Source organism: Macaca thibetana, chromosome 8 (assembly GCF_024542745.1).
Source record: "Macaca thibetana thibetana isolate TM-01 chromosome 8, ASM2454274v1, whole genome shotgun sequence".
NCBI classification, from domain to species: domain Eukaryota; kingdom Metazoa; phylum Chordata; class Mammalia; order Primates; family Cercopithecidae; genus Macaca; species Macaca thibetana.
The window spans coordinates 104,225,235-104,238,910 of NC_065585.1; the positions used below are offsets into that span (position 1 = coordinate 104,225,235).

The 13,676-nt window shown below is 39.0% G+C and overlaps 1 protein-coding gene across 2 annotated transcripts in view; it reads right to left on the reverse strand.

Annotated features, from left to right (window-relative positions):
• LOC126961192 (disintegrin and metalloproteinase domain-containing protein 32) overlaps positions 1-13,676 on the reverse strand; it is a 171,146-nt gene that overhangs the window by 143,364 nt on the left and 14,106 nt on the right. The gene's annotated exons all lie outside the window — the stretch shown is intronic.

Here is a 13,676-nt window from a genome sequence, read left to right on the forward strand (position 1 = left end):
GCTAAAATATCTATTTAGGTGGCATCATTGGGATAAGAGGATAGTCCACATCAGTGAAGCTTACTCTGTCCATCATAAAAATTATTTAACCATTTTCTTAAAAACTCTCCTAAGATGTATTGCCTTTTCCCTATATTTTAAACAGATTATTGAACAAAATTTAATATTGTCTTTGATTTTATCTCTACTATTTTCAAGTTAGAATATGAATGACAATAGGTTGGAATATCTGTATGTCAGTGAACCTCAGTGATGAGATTTTGTACAGCAAAAGGGAACATGTGAAAAGCAAGAGTTAGAGAAACAGAGGAAAAAATTAGTTAAAACGTATAAAAATGAAAAGGACACAAATATCAAAACACAGAAAAAAGATAAGCATTCCAGGATCTCTGAAAATAAGAAGCAACCAGGGTACCATACAGATCAAAGAAGAATGAGGTAGGTTGTTGCCAGGTCAGAAATGAAACCAGAGTCAACATCATTGGTGGTAAGTCAACTTGATATCATGTACCCCACGATACGATGTCATGAGGAGAGCACCTCATCTCTATGTTAATCTTCCCTAAAATTCACTGAACATGAGAAAATATTGACAAATGCAAATCGAGGGGTGTTCTACAAAGTACCTGACCTCCTCAGAACTGTCAAGGTCATGAAATTCCAGGAAAGACTGAGAAACAGAGCAAAGGAGCCTGAGAGGGGGGCATGCTGGGTAGTATCGTGGATTGGATCCCAGAACAAAATGGACAGTAGAAGAAAAACTGGTTGAAATCCAGAAATCTAAATAAAGCAGTTTCCTTACTAGTAATGTATCAATATTAATTTCTTGTATTTAATAAATATAATGTATCCATGTAGCTATATAAGAGCTAACATTACAGGAAACTGAGTGAACAGTATATATGGGAACTCTGTAGTCTTTTAGCAATTTTTCTGTATATCTAAAATTCTTCCAAAATTTCAAAAGTTAATTTTTAAAAAAGAAAAACCAGACATAAATTGAGAAAAGAACCAAAACAGGCATATGGCAAATATAAAGCAGAAGCACCAAAGAGAAAATCCTAATCCTGAAACATCAGAGCATCCTACTTTTTAAATTTGCATTGGTGACACTAGCTCTTTAGTGAGCCTGATCTGAATGTGATAACTGAACACAGATGCTTGAGCATCTTTACATATATATATATATATATTTTTTTTTTTTTTTTTTTTTTTTTGCAACAGAGTTTCACTCTTGTTGCTCAGGTTGGAATGCAATGGCGCCATCTCAGCTCACAGCAAATTTTGCCTCCTGGGTTCAAGTGATTCTCCTGCAGCCTCCCAAGGAGCTGGGATTACAGGCATGTGCCACAACGCCCGGCTAATTTTGTATTTTTAGAAGAGATGGTGTTCCTCCATGCTGGTTAGGCTGGTCTCGATCTACCAACCTTAGGTGATCCGCCCGCCTCAGCCTCCCGAAGTGCTGGGATTACAGGCATGAGCCACCGTGCCCGGCCCCATCTTTATCTTATTTTAAGGTGGATTTGATGTGCAAGCAGTTTCCCTGAGCAGTTCTTAGATGAATATTTTTCTCAAAACCAAAACTTAGTAACCATTATTAGTATCCCAGATAATACTTCTTTTAGCTATACTTTCACTATGGGTGTTATCATGAAATACCTTGATTTGCAGGCTATATAGAGAAGTTCAGGTAGATCTTAGAGTGTAGATGAGTTGATTAATGGAGGCCATAAGATAATTTACTAAACAATTACGGTAAATTTGTGTTTGCCTCCTCAACAAAGAGGTACCAAAACAGTGAGCAGATAAGTACATGTCAAACAGAGAATCTAGGAGAGAAAACTAGAATTTCAAAAGGGAAGGGACAGGGAACCTCTGAGGCCTGGAAGGAAAGGGAAGCAAAGAAGCAGCTGGGCTGGCCAGGAGAAGTCCCCATTGTAGAGAAGAAGCAAGCGAGAGGTATTCCACGGTCCAGGGTCCCTCCATGAATGCCTGCAATACAAGCCACAGGGGAGCCCCTGACCCTTCACGGGCCCTGCCTAGCTGCACTCCTGGTGACTGAATTGTTTCAGAGGGAATTCACACTGAGTCCCACTCACCCTTCGATACCCAAGCAGAGGCAGCACAGCCCCATGTTGAAAGACCAGCCCCAGCAGATCGCATCCTGCCCTGGGACCCAGCAGACCCATTTCCACAGCCCTGGAGCCCTGCTGACATCCCATGTCCACCCACAGGGCTATCACAGCACAATGCCAGCTGAACAAGTGGGCACCTGGGTCCCCAGCACTCTAGCCCACAAAGTGTACTACGCCCCAGAGAAGGGGTGATGTAGCACATTGGGAAGACTGCCCCCAGGACAAAGGGAGATGAAGCATGCACTCCCCAGAGCCTGAGAGCCACATGCCTGGGGCTGCCAACACTGATGGCAACCCCACACGCTCCCAGCAGCAGGGCCACAGCACAGTTGCATGGGCCTTCAGTAAGCCTGAGGACTGGCCCATCCAAACGCAGTCCTTGGGCCTGAGGGCAAGCTCAGGCCACCCAACACCCCTGGTGCCTACATGCACTATCCAGGGATCTGATATCTGGCCAGCCCCATCTGCTACCAGCACCAGTGCCCATGCATGCCTCCCAGGGGCCTGGAAAATGGCCCACCTAGCCTGCCACAACCCCGACCAGTGCCCACCCACATGCACCAGCCAGGAGCCTGGAACTGGCTGACCTAACCTACTGCCACCACTAATGGTGTTCACATGCACCACCAGACAGCCTGAGGACTGGCCCACTGCTGCCACTGCCACTGCTGCTGTCACACACTGCCCAGGGCCCCATCCACCTGACCTGCCACTGCCACCACTGTGGACTGGCTTGCCTGGTTCCCCCATCCCCAGTAAAGCCTCACCACAGTCCCCAGTCACAAACATAGCCTAATCTACTGGGAAACTCACAGTCATCACTGATGTTGATTATAGTTGAAGAAATCATGTAGATATTACATCTCTGCACATGACAACAATATCTGCTTCTGATGTGAGTCTCAAGAAGCTTCCAACTGTGGTGGAAGGCAAAGGGGAGCAGATCACATGATGAGAGAGGAAGAAAGAGAGAGGGGGAGGCGCCAGTTCTCAACTAATAGATCAAGAATTCACTAATTACCATGAGGATGCCACTAAGCCATTCATGAGGGACATCATGACCCAAACACCTCCAATAAGGCCCCACCTCCACCACTGGGGTCCAATTTCAACATGGGGTTTGGGAGAACAAACATCTAAACAATGGCATGGTCAGAAAAAAAAATATTTGAACAAATAATGGCCAAAACCATCCAAAATTTGAGGGAAAACATTAGTCTACACATCTAAAATCTCAGTCAACCTCAAGTAGAAAAAAAATACAAGAAGATACACACCAAGATACATCATTTAATATGTTGAAAGTCAAACATAAAGAGAAAATCTTGAAAATATCAAGAAAAAAACTCATCATGTACAAGGAAGTTGTATTAATACAATTAGTGGCAGATTGTTCATTTGAAATAATGTAGGCCAGAAGGCAGTGAAGACATAAAAAGTGCTGAAAGAAAAAAAAAAATCTATCAACTAACAATTTTATATCCAGCAAAATCTGTTTTTAAAATGGTGAAATAAAGTCCTGTCTCACAAGAAATACTGAAGAAATTTATTTAGGCTAATAGGAAATAACACTAGATGGTAACTCAAAAAGCAGGGTAAATTTGTGAGCTAACATAAAAGACTTTAATAGTTTTTCTAATTTCTCCTTTCAGTGTCTTTAAAAGATATAGCACTGTGAAAAAGCAATAACTATGATGATATATATTTGGGTTTAAAAAATATGGATGTAATAATGTGACAAGAACAGTACAGAGAAGAAAGAATTCCATTATATAGGAGCAAAGTTTCTATATTTTATCAGAAATAAATATTAATCTAAAGTAAATCATGATATTTAAGATATGTTATAATACCTGGATCACCACAAAGAAAATAAGTAGTAAAAATAGCAAAATATTGAGTATAAATTCAACCATATAAATACCTATATTTGATGCAAATGATCTAAAAATCCAAACCAAAAAGCAGAGACAGATTGTACAATGTATTAAAAACTAACCTCCAATTGGGCCAGGCGCAGTGGCTCATGCCTGTTATCCCAGTACTTTGGAAGGCCGAGGCGGGCAGATCACCTGAGGTCAGGAGTTTCAGACCAGCCTGACCAACATAGAGAAACCCTGTCTCTACTAAAAATACAAAATTAGCCAGGCGTGGTGGTGCATGCCTGTAATCCCAGCTACTCAGGAGGCTGAGACAGGAGAATCACTTGAACCCGGGAGGCGGAGGTTGCGGTCAGCCGAGATTGTGCCACTACACTCCAGCCTGGGCAAGAAGAGCAAAACTCCATCTCAAAAAATAAAAAGTAAAAAATAACCTCCAATTACATGCTGTCTACAAGGGGAACACCTTAGATTCAATATCCAAATAAGTTGAAAATAAAAGAATGGAAATATATATATTGTAAAAAGTAACCATAAAAAGAAGTTATACTAATATCAGACAATATAGGCTTTAAGACAAGAAATATTGTCAGAAAGAAAGAAGGACGTTTCACAAAAGTAAAATCATCGCTGTATCCCAAAGACATAAAAATTATAAGTGCACACACATTAAACACCAAGCCTCAAAATACATGAAAGAACAAGTGACAGAATTGAAAGAAGAAATAGACAATTCAATAATCAGATTTGGAAACTTAAGTACTCCACTCACAATAATGGAGAGAACAACTAGACAAAAAATCAACAAGCACAAAAAAAATCTTTGAATGAAACTACTGAGGGTCTCATTCTGTCACCCAGACTGGAGTGCTGTGGCACAATCTCAGCTCACTGCAGGCTCTACCTTCTGGACTCAAGTGATACTCCCACCTCAGCCTCCCAGCTAGCTGGTACTTCAGGCATGTGCCACCATGGCTGGAATTTTTTTTTTTTTTTTTTTTTTGTAGAGATGAGATCTCACTATGTTGCCTAGGCTGGTCTCAAACTCCTGGCCTCAAGAGATCCTCCTGGCTGGGCGTGGTGGCTCACGCCTGTAATCCCAGCACTTTGGGAGGCTGAGGTGGGGGGATCCGAGGTCAGGAGATTGAGACCATCCTGGCTAACACGGTAAAACCCCCCTCTCTACTAAAAATACAAAAAATTAGGGCATGGTGGTGGGCGCCTGTAGTCCCAGCTACTTGGGAGGCTGAGGCAGGAGAATGGTGTGAACCCAGGAGACGGAGCTTGCAGTGAGCCAAGATCATGCCCACTGCACTCCAGCCTGGGTGACAGAGCAAGACTCTGTTTCAACAACAACAACAAAAAAAAGAGATCTGCCTGCCTCAGTCTCCCAAAGTGCCAGGATGATAGGCATGATAAATGAAACTATTAGCCAACACAAGCCAACTGACTAACCCAACAACTGCAGAATTCATATTCTTTTTAGTGCATAATTAATATTCTTCATGATTGACCATATTCTAGGCCACAAAAAAGTCTCAAAAAATAAAACTGAAGTCACAAAAGTACACTATTTGCTTCAATTGAATTAAATTAGAATGAACAAGAGAAAAAAATCTAGGAAATCCTCAAAAATTTGAAAATTTAAAAACACACTTCTAAATAACCCATGAATCAAAAAAATTGCAAAGACAACTAGAAAATATTTTAATGAAAACAAAAACACACCATCGTGTAATTTATGGAATCCAGATAAAGCAATGCTTGTAGAGAAATGTGTGGCTTTAGGTACCTATGTAGAAAGAAAAGAAAAGAAGAGAAGAGGAAGGTATCAAATCAATGACTTAAATTTCCACCTTAAGACATTTAAACAATGATAACAAACTAACCAAAAGCAAGCAGAAATAGCAAAAAAAAAATTAAAGCATAAGTAAATGAAAATAGAAAAACAAAGAAAATCAATGAAACAAGATTATTCTTTGAAAAGATCAACAAAATGGACAAACCCTTAACTAGACTGACCAAGAAAAATAATATAAAAGACACAAATTACAAAATAAGAAATAAAAAGGTACTTTTCTACTGTCCCTTAGAAATTTAAAGTATTATAAGAAAATGTAGGCCGGCAGATCACTTGAGGTAAGGAGTTCAAGACCAGCTGGGTCAACATGGTGAAACCGTATCTCTACTAAAAATACAAAAATTAGGTGAGCATGGTGGCAGGCACCTGTAATCCCAGCTACTTGGGAGGATGAGGCAGGAGAATCACTTGAACCTGGGAGGCAGAGGTTGCAGTGAGCCAAGATTGTGCCACTGCACTCCAACCTGGGTGACAGAGTGAGACTCCATCTTGAAAAAAAAAAAAAAAAGGAAATGTGATGTACAATTTTATGCCAACATATTGGATAACTTAAATAAAATGAATAAATTTCTAAAAAGAAACAAGTTACCAAAACTGAATAAAATCCAAATAGACCTATAACAAAGATTACACTAGTAATTACAAATCTTCCCAAAAAGAAAGGCCAAGGTGCAGATGAATTTAATAGTGAATGCTATCAAATGTTTAAAGAAATAATATTAATCCATTCACAATTCTTTCAAAATATAGAGAAGAAACATTTCTAAATGTATTCTATGAGGTCAGAATTATGCTGGTTATACAATTACACAATAATTAAATCTAGACATTATAAAAAACAAACTATAAACCAATAACCCTCTTGAATAAAGACACAAAACTCTCTAATGAAATATTAGCAGACAAATTCCAGTGACATATAAAAAGAATTATACACCATTTATCACAGAAATGCAAGAATGGTTTAACATCCAAAAATTAATTCATATAGTACACCACATCAATAAACTAAAGGAAGAAAAACACATGATCATTACAATAAATGTAGAAAAAGCATTTGACAAAACGCAATAAACATTCACAATAAAATTTGACAAATTTGGAATAGAAGGGAACCTCTTGAACATGATAAAGGCCTTTACAAAAACCTCACTAGTTAAAAACAAATTCAGTGTTAAAAGACTGAGTACTTTCTCCCAAGATAGAAACAAAGCCGAAATGTCCCCCCTTACTGTTTCCATTCAATAAACTAAAGACATCTAGAAAGAAAAGAAAGAATGAGGCATAAAACAGGATAATGCCATATTTGCAGTGGCATGATCCTGTTTGTAGAAACTCCCAAATAATCCATCAAAAAAAAGACAAAAAAAAAAAAAAAAAAAAAAAAAAAAAAACAGAACCAATGAACAAATTAGGCAAGCTGGCAAGACACATGATTAATAGACAAAAATCAATTTGTATGTGTATTTCCATATATTAGAAACAAACAATCTGAAAAATCAAATTAAAGGAGCATTTCAATTCACAATAGCAAGAAAAAATAATTAAATACTTGATGATAAATTTACCAAAACAAGTGGAGGTCCTCCTGTACACTGAAAATTACCCAATGAAGAACTGAGTACCCCCAGGATGAAGAACTGAGCATTCCCAGTCAGGGGATATTGGAGGCCAATATTCAACATCCTTAGAGAAAAGAATTTCCAACCCAGAATTTCATATCCAGCCAAACTAAGCTTCATAAGTGAAGGAGAAATAAGATCCTTTCCAGATAAGCAAATGCTGAGGGAAATCATCACCACCAGGCCTATCTTGTAATAATGCCTGAAGGAAGCACTAAATACGAAAATGAAAAACTGTTACCAGCCACTACAAAAACACTGAAGTACACAGACCAGGGACACTATGAAGCAACTGCATAAACAAGTTTGCAAAATAATCAGCTAGCATCATGCTGACAAGATCAAATTCACACATAACAATACTAACATTAAATGTTAATGGGTTAAATGTCCCAATTAAAAGACACAGAATGGCAAGCTGGATAAAGAGCCAAGACCCATCAGTATGCTGCCTTTAAGAGACCTATCTCAAGTGCAAAGACACATAGGCTCAAAATGAAGGGATGGAGGAAAATTTACCAAGCAAACAGAAAACAGAAAAGAGCAGAGGTTACAAACCTAGTTTCTGACAAAACAGACAATAAACCAACAAAGATAAAAAATGACAAAGAAGGGCATTACATGATGGTCAAGGGTTGAATTCAACAAGAAGAGTTAACTATCCTAAACATGTATGCATCCAATACAGGTACAACCAGATTCATAAAGCAAGATCTTAGAGACCTACAAAGAGACTTAGACTCCCACAAAATAATAGTGGGAGACTTTAACACCACACTGTCAATATTAGACAGATCATCAAAACGGAAAATTAACAAAGATATATGGGACCTGAACTCAGCTCTTGATCAAGTGGACCTGATAGACATCTTCAGAAATCCCAAGATTAAGAAATTCTGTCAAAACCACACAAGTACATGGACACTGAACAACCTGTTCCTGAATAACTGTTGTGAAAATAATCAAATTAAAGTGGAAATCAAGAAGTTATTTGAAACTAATGAGAATAAAGAGACAGCATACCAGAATCTCTGGGATGCAGCTAAAACAATGTTAAGAGAGAAATTCATAGCACTAAATGCCCATATCAAAAAGCTAGAAAGATCTCAAGTTAACAACCTATCATCAAAACAAAAAGAACTAGAGAACTAAGAGCAAACAAACCCCAAAGCTAGAAGAAGGCAAGAAATAACCAAGGTCAGAGCAGAACTGAAGGAGATAGAGATATGAAAAATCCTTCAAAAAATCAATAAATCCAGCAGCTGGTTTTTGGGGGAAAAAAAAAAAGATACTATAGATTGACCAGTAGCTTGACTAACAAAGAAGAGAGAAGATTCAAATAAACACAATCAGAAATGATATGGGGGATATGGGGAATATCACTACTGACCCCACAGAAATACAAACAACCATCAGAGAATACTAGAAACACCTCTACACAAATAAACTAGAAAATCTAGAAGAAATGGAAAAACTCCTGGACACATACACCCTCCCAAGACTGAACCAGGAAGAAACTGAATCCCTGAATAGACCAATAACAAGTTCTGAAATTGAGGCAGAAATAAATAGCCTACCAACCAAAAAAAAAGCCCAGGATCAGATGGAATCACAGCTGAATTCTACCAGAGGTAGAAAGAAGAGCTGGTACCATTTCTACTGAAACTATTCTAAACAGTTGAAAAGAAAGGGACTCCTCCCTAACTCATTTTATGAGGCCAGTATCATCCTGATACCAAAATCTGGCAGAGATACAACAAAAAAAGAAAACTTCAGGCCAACATCCCTGATGAACATCACTGCAAAAATCCTGAATAAAATACTGACAAACTGAACCCACTGCATATCCAAAAGCTTATCCACCAGGATCAAGTAGGCTTCATCCCCAGGATGCAAGGTTGGTTCAACACATGCAAATCAATAAATGTAATTCATCACATAAACAGAACTAAAGACAAAAACCACATGATTATCTCAATAGATGCAGAAAAGGTCTTTGATAAAATTAAATATTGCTTCATGTTAAAAACCCTCAGTAAACTAGGTATTGAAAGAACATACCTCAAAATAATAAGAACCATATATGACAAATCTACAGTCAGTATTATACTAAATGGTCAAAAGCTGGAAGCTTTTCCCTTGCAAACTGACACAGGACAAGGATGCACTCTCTCAGTCCAATTCAATATAGTACTGGAAGTTCTGGCAAGGGCAATCAGGCAAGAGAAACAAATAAAGGATGTTCACATAGGAAGAGAGGAAGTCAAATTGTCTTTAAGATGACATGATCCTATATCTAGAAAACCCCATCCTCTCAGCCCAAAAGCTTCTTAAGCTAATAAGCAACTTCAGCAAAGTATCAGGATACAAAATCAATGTGCAAAAATCACTAGCATTCCTATACACCAACAAAAGGCAAGCAGAGAACCAAGTCATCACTTAACTCCCATTCACAATTGCTACAAAAAGAATAAAATACCTAGAAATACAGCTAATGAGGGATGTGAAGGACCTCTTCAAGGAGAACTACAAACCACTGCTCAAATAAATCAGAAAGGACACAAATGACTGGAAAAACATTCCATGCTTATGGATAGGAAGAATCAATATCATGAAATGGTCATACTAATTTATGGCCTACCAAAAGTAATTTATAGATTCCATGTTATTTCCATTAAACTACCATTGACATTCTTCACAGAATTAGAAAAAAAAAAAACTATTTTAAGATTCATATGGAACCAAAAAAGAGCCCAAAGAGCCAAGACCTGAACTCAGCACTGGATCAAGAGCTGAGCAAGAAGAGAGAAGCTGGAGGCATCATGCTACCTGACCTCAAACTACTATAAGGCTACAGTAACCAAAACAGCATGTTACTGGTACAAGAACAGACACATTGACGAATGGAACAGAATAAAGAACTCAGAAATAAGACTGCACGCCTACAACCATCTGATCTTTGACAAACCTGACAAAAACAAGCAATGGGGAAAGGATTTCTTATATAATAAGTGGTGCTGAGAGAACTGGCAAGCCATATGCAAAAAAATTTAAACTGGACCCCTTCCTTACACCTGATACAAAAGTTAATTCAAGATGGATTAAAGACTTAAATGTAAAACCCAAAATAATAAAAACTCCATAAGAAAATCTAAGCAATACCACTCAGGAGAGAGGTATGAATAAAGATTTCATGATGAAAACACCAAAAGCAATTGCAACAAAAACTGACAAATGGGATCTAATTAAACTAAAAAGCTCTGCATCTGACAAAGGGCTAATATCCAGAACCTACAAAGAACTCAAACAAATTTACAAGAAAAAAACAAACAACCCCATCAAAAAGTGGGCAAAGGATATGAACAGACATTTCTCAAAAGAAGACATTCATACAGCCAACAGGCACATGAAAAAATGCTCATCATCACTGGCCATCAGAGAAATGCAAATCAAAGCCACAATGAGATACCATCTCACACCAGTTAGAATGGCGATCATTAAAAAGTCAGGAAACAACAGGTGCTGGAGAGGATGTGGAGAAATAGGAACACTTTTACACTGTTGGTGGGATTGTAAACTAGTTCAACCATTATGGAAAACAGTATGGCGATTCCTCAAGGATCTAGAACTAGATGTACCATATGACCCAGCCATCCCATTACTGGGTATATACCCAAAGGATTATAAATCATGCTGCTATAAAGACACATGCACACGTATGTTTATTGCAGCACTATTCACAATAGCAAAGACTTGGAATCAACCCAAATGTCCATCAGTGACAGACTGGATTAAGAAAATGTGGCACATATACACCATGGAATACTATGCAGCCATAAAAAAGGATGAGTTTGTGTCCTTTGTAGGGACATGGATGCAGCTGGAAACCATCATTCTTAGCAAACTATCACAAGAACAGAAAACCAAACACCACATGTTCTCACTCATAGGTGGGAACTGAACAATGAGATCACTTGGACTCGGGAAGGGGAACATCACACACCAGGGCCTATCATGGGGAGGGGGCGGGGGAGGGATTGCATTGGGAGTTATACCTGATGTAAATGAAGAGTTGATGGGTGCTGACGAGTTGATGGTTGCAGCACACCAACATGGCACAAGTATACATATGTAACAAACCTGCACGTTATGCACATGTACCCTAGAACTCAAAGTATAATAATAAAAAATAAAAAATAATAAAAAAATAAAAAAATAATAAAAAAAAAGAATCATCAGAATGAACAGACAACCTACGGAATGGGAGAAGATTTTTGCAATCTACTCACTGTACATTAAAAATTACCAGATGAAGAATCAAGTACCCCCAGGATGAAGAACTCATTCTAGCACCAATTCCAAGTTCAAAATCCCATCTAAATATCACTTAAATCAGGTATGGTTGAGATTCAAGTTATGATTCGTCCTGAGGCAAAATTCCTCTCCAGTTGTGAACCTGTGAAACCAGACAAGTTATGTGCTTCCAAAGTACAACAGTAGGACAGGCATAGAATAGCTATTCCCATGCCAACAAGCAGAAACCAGAAAAAAAGAAAGGGGTGACCATCCCAACAAAGTCCAAAACCTAGCAAGACAAATTCCATTAGATCTTAAGGTTCAAGAATACTCTTCTTTGACAGGATGCTCTACCCTGCTGGGCCCACTTGGACAGCAACTCTCCCATGGCCCGGGGGACTAGCCCCATCCCTTCAGCTCTGTAAAGCGGCCCTGACCCCACAGCTCTGGGTGACAGCCTTGTTCCTCGGGTAATAAACAGTGACATCCTAGTCTACTGAAACCAAGGAGGTGGCCCTATTCTCTGAAACCAAAGAGAATGCAGCCTTGCCTCCTGGGCCAGTAGCAGGAGTGGCAGCCCTGATGATCTCTGAATTGCTTTCAGGGTCATTCTTCTCTTTTTCTTTTTTTATTATACTTTAAGTTCTGGGGTTCATGTGCAGAACGTGCAGGTTTGTTACATAGGTATACATGTGCCATGGTGGTTTGCTGCACCCATCAACCCGTCATCTACATTAGGTATTTATCCTAATGCTCTCCCTCCCTTAGCCCCCCACGCGCTGACTGGCCCCAGTGTATGATATCCCCCTCTCTGTGTCCATGTGCTCTCATTGTTCAACTCCCACTTAAGAGTGAGAACATGCGGTGTTTGGGAAGGATGATGCATGTTTGAAGCCAGACAACTCTATTGTCCTATCCTGTAGAATCCCAGAATTTAAACAGCCTTCCTTCATTCTATCCAATTTTATCTGTTCCCTTTAGTTCCAGCTGGCAGTGTTTCTGCTGATGTAATCCCATCTCTGATCCTGGCTTCAGCTGACACGGCGGATTAAATCATGGGGCATCTTTTTATTGCCTGATTGTCCAGCTACACCTTTGGTGTTCTTTCCAAAACATGATTTCTCATTTTGAAAAATACAAAGTAGGCTGAAAATTTCTCAAATCTTCAAGTTCTTGTTCCTTTTTGCTTAATAATTCCTTCCATTTACCTCTCTCCTCTTGCATTCTGCGTTTTACTATAAGCGGTGATGACAAAACAAGCCTCATTTTCAGCATTTTGCTTAGAAATCTCCCTGGCTAAATAACCAAGGTTGTCCCCCACAATTTCTACCTTCTACAAAAGACTAAAACACAATTCAGCCAAGTTCTTTGCCACTTTTTAACGAGGATCTCTTTCCTCCAGTCTCCAATAACATTTCTCATTTCCGTCTGTGACCTCACCAGAAACACTTTTTTTTTTTTTTTTTTTTTTTGAGACAGAGTCTTGCTCTATCACCCAGGCTGAAGTACAGTGGCCCAATTTCGGCTCACTGTAACCTCCACCTCCTGGATTCAAGCAATTCTCCTGCCTCAGCCTCCCAAGTAACTGGGACTACAGGTGCCTGCCACCACCTCAGGCTAATTTTTGTATTTTTAGTAGAGACAGGGTTTCACCATGTTAGCCAGGTTGGTTTTGAACTCCTGACCTCAGGTAATCAGCCTCCCAAAGTGCTGGGATTACAGGTGTGAGCCACCATGCCCAGCCCAGAAACACCTTTAATGTTCATATTTCTACCAATTCTATTCTGTTCATAATTATATGTATATTCTCTAAGACTATAAAAGCTTTCTCTATAAGTCTTTTCTTTCTGATCCTTCATTAGAATTGCCTTTAGCATCCATA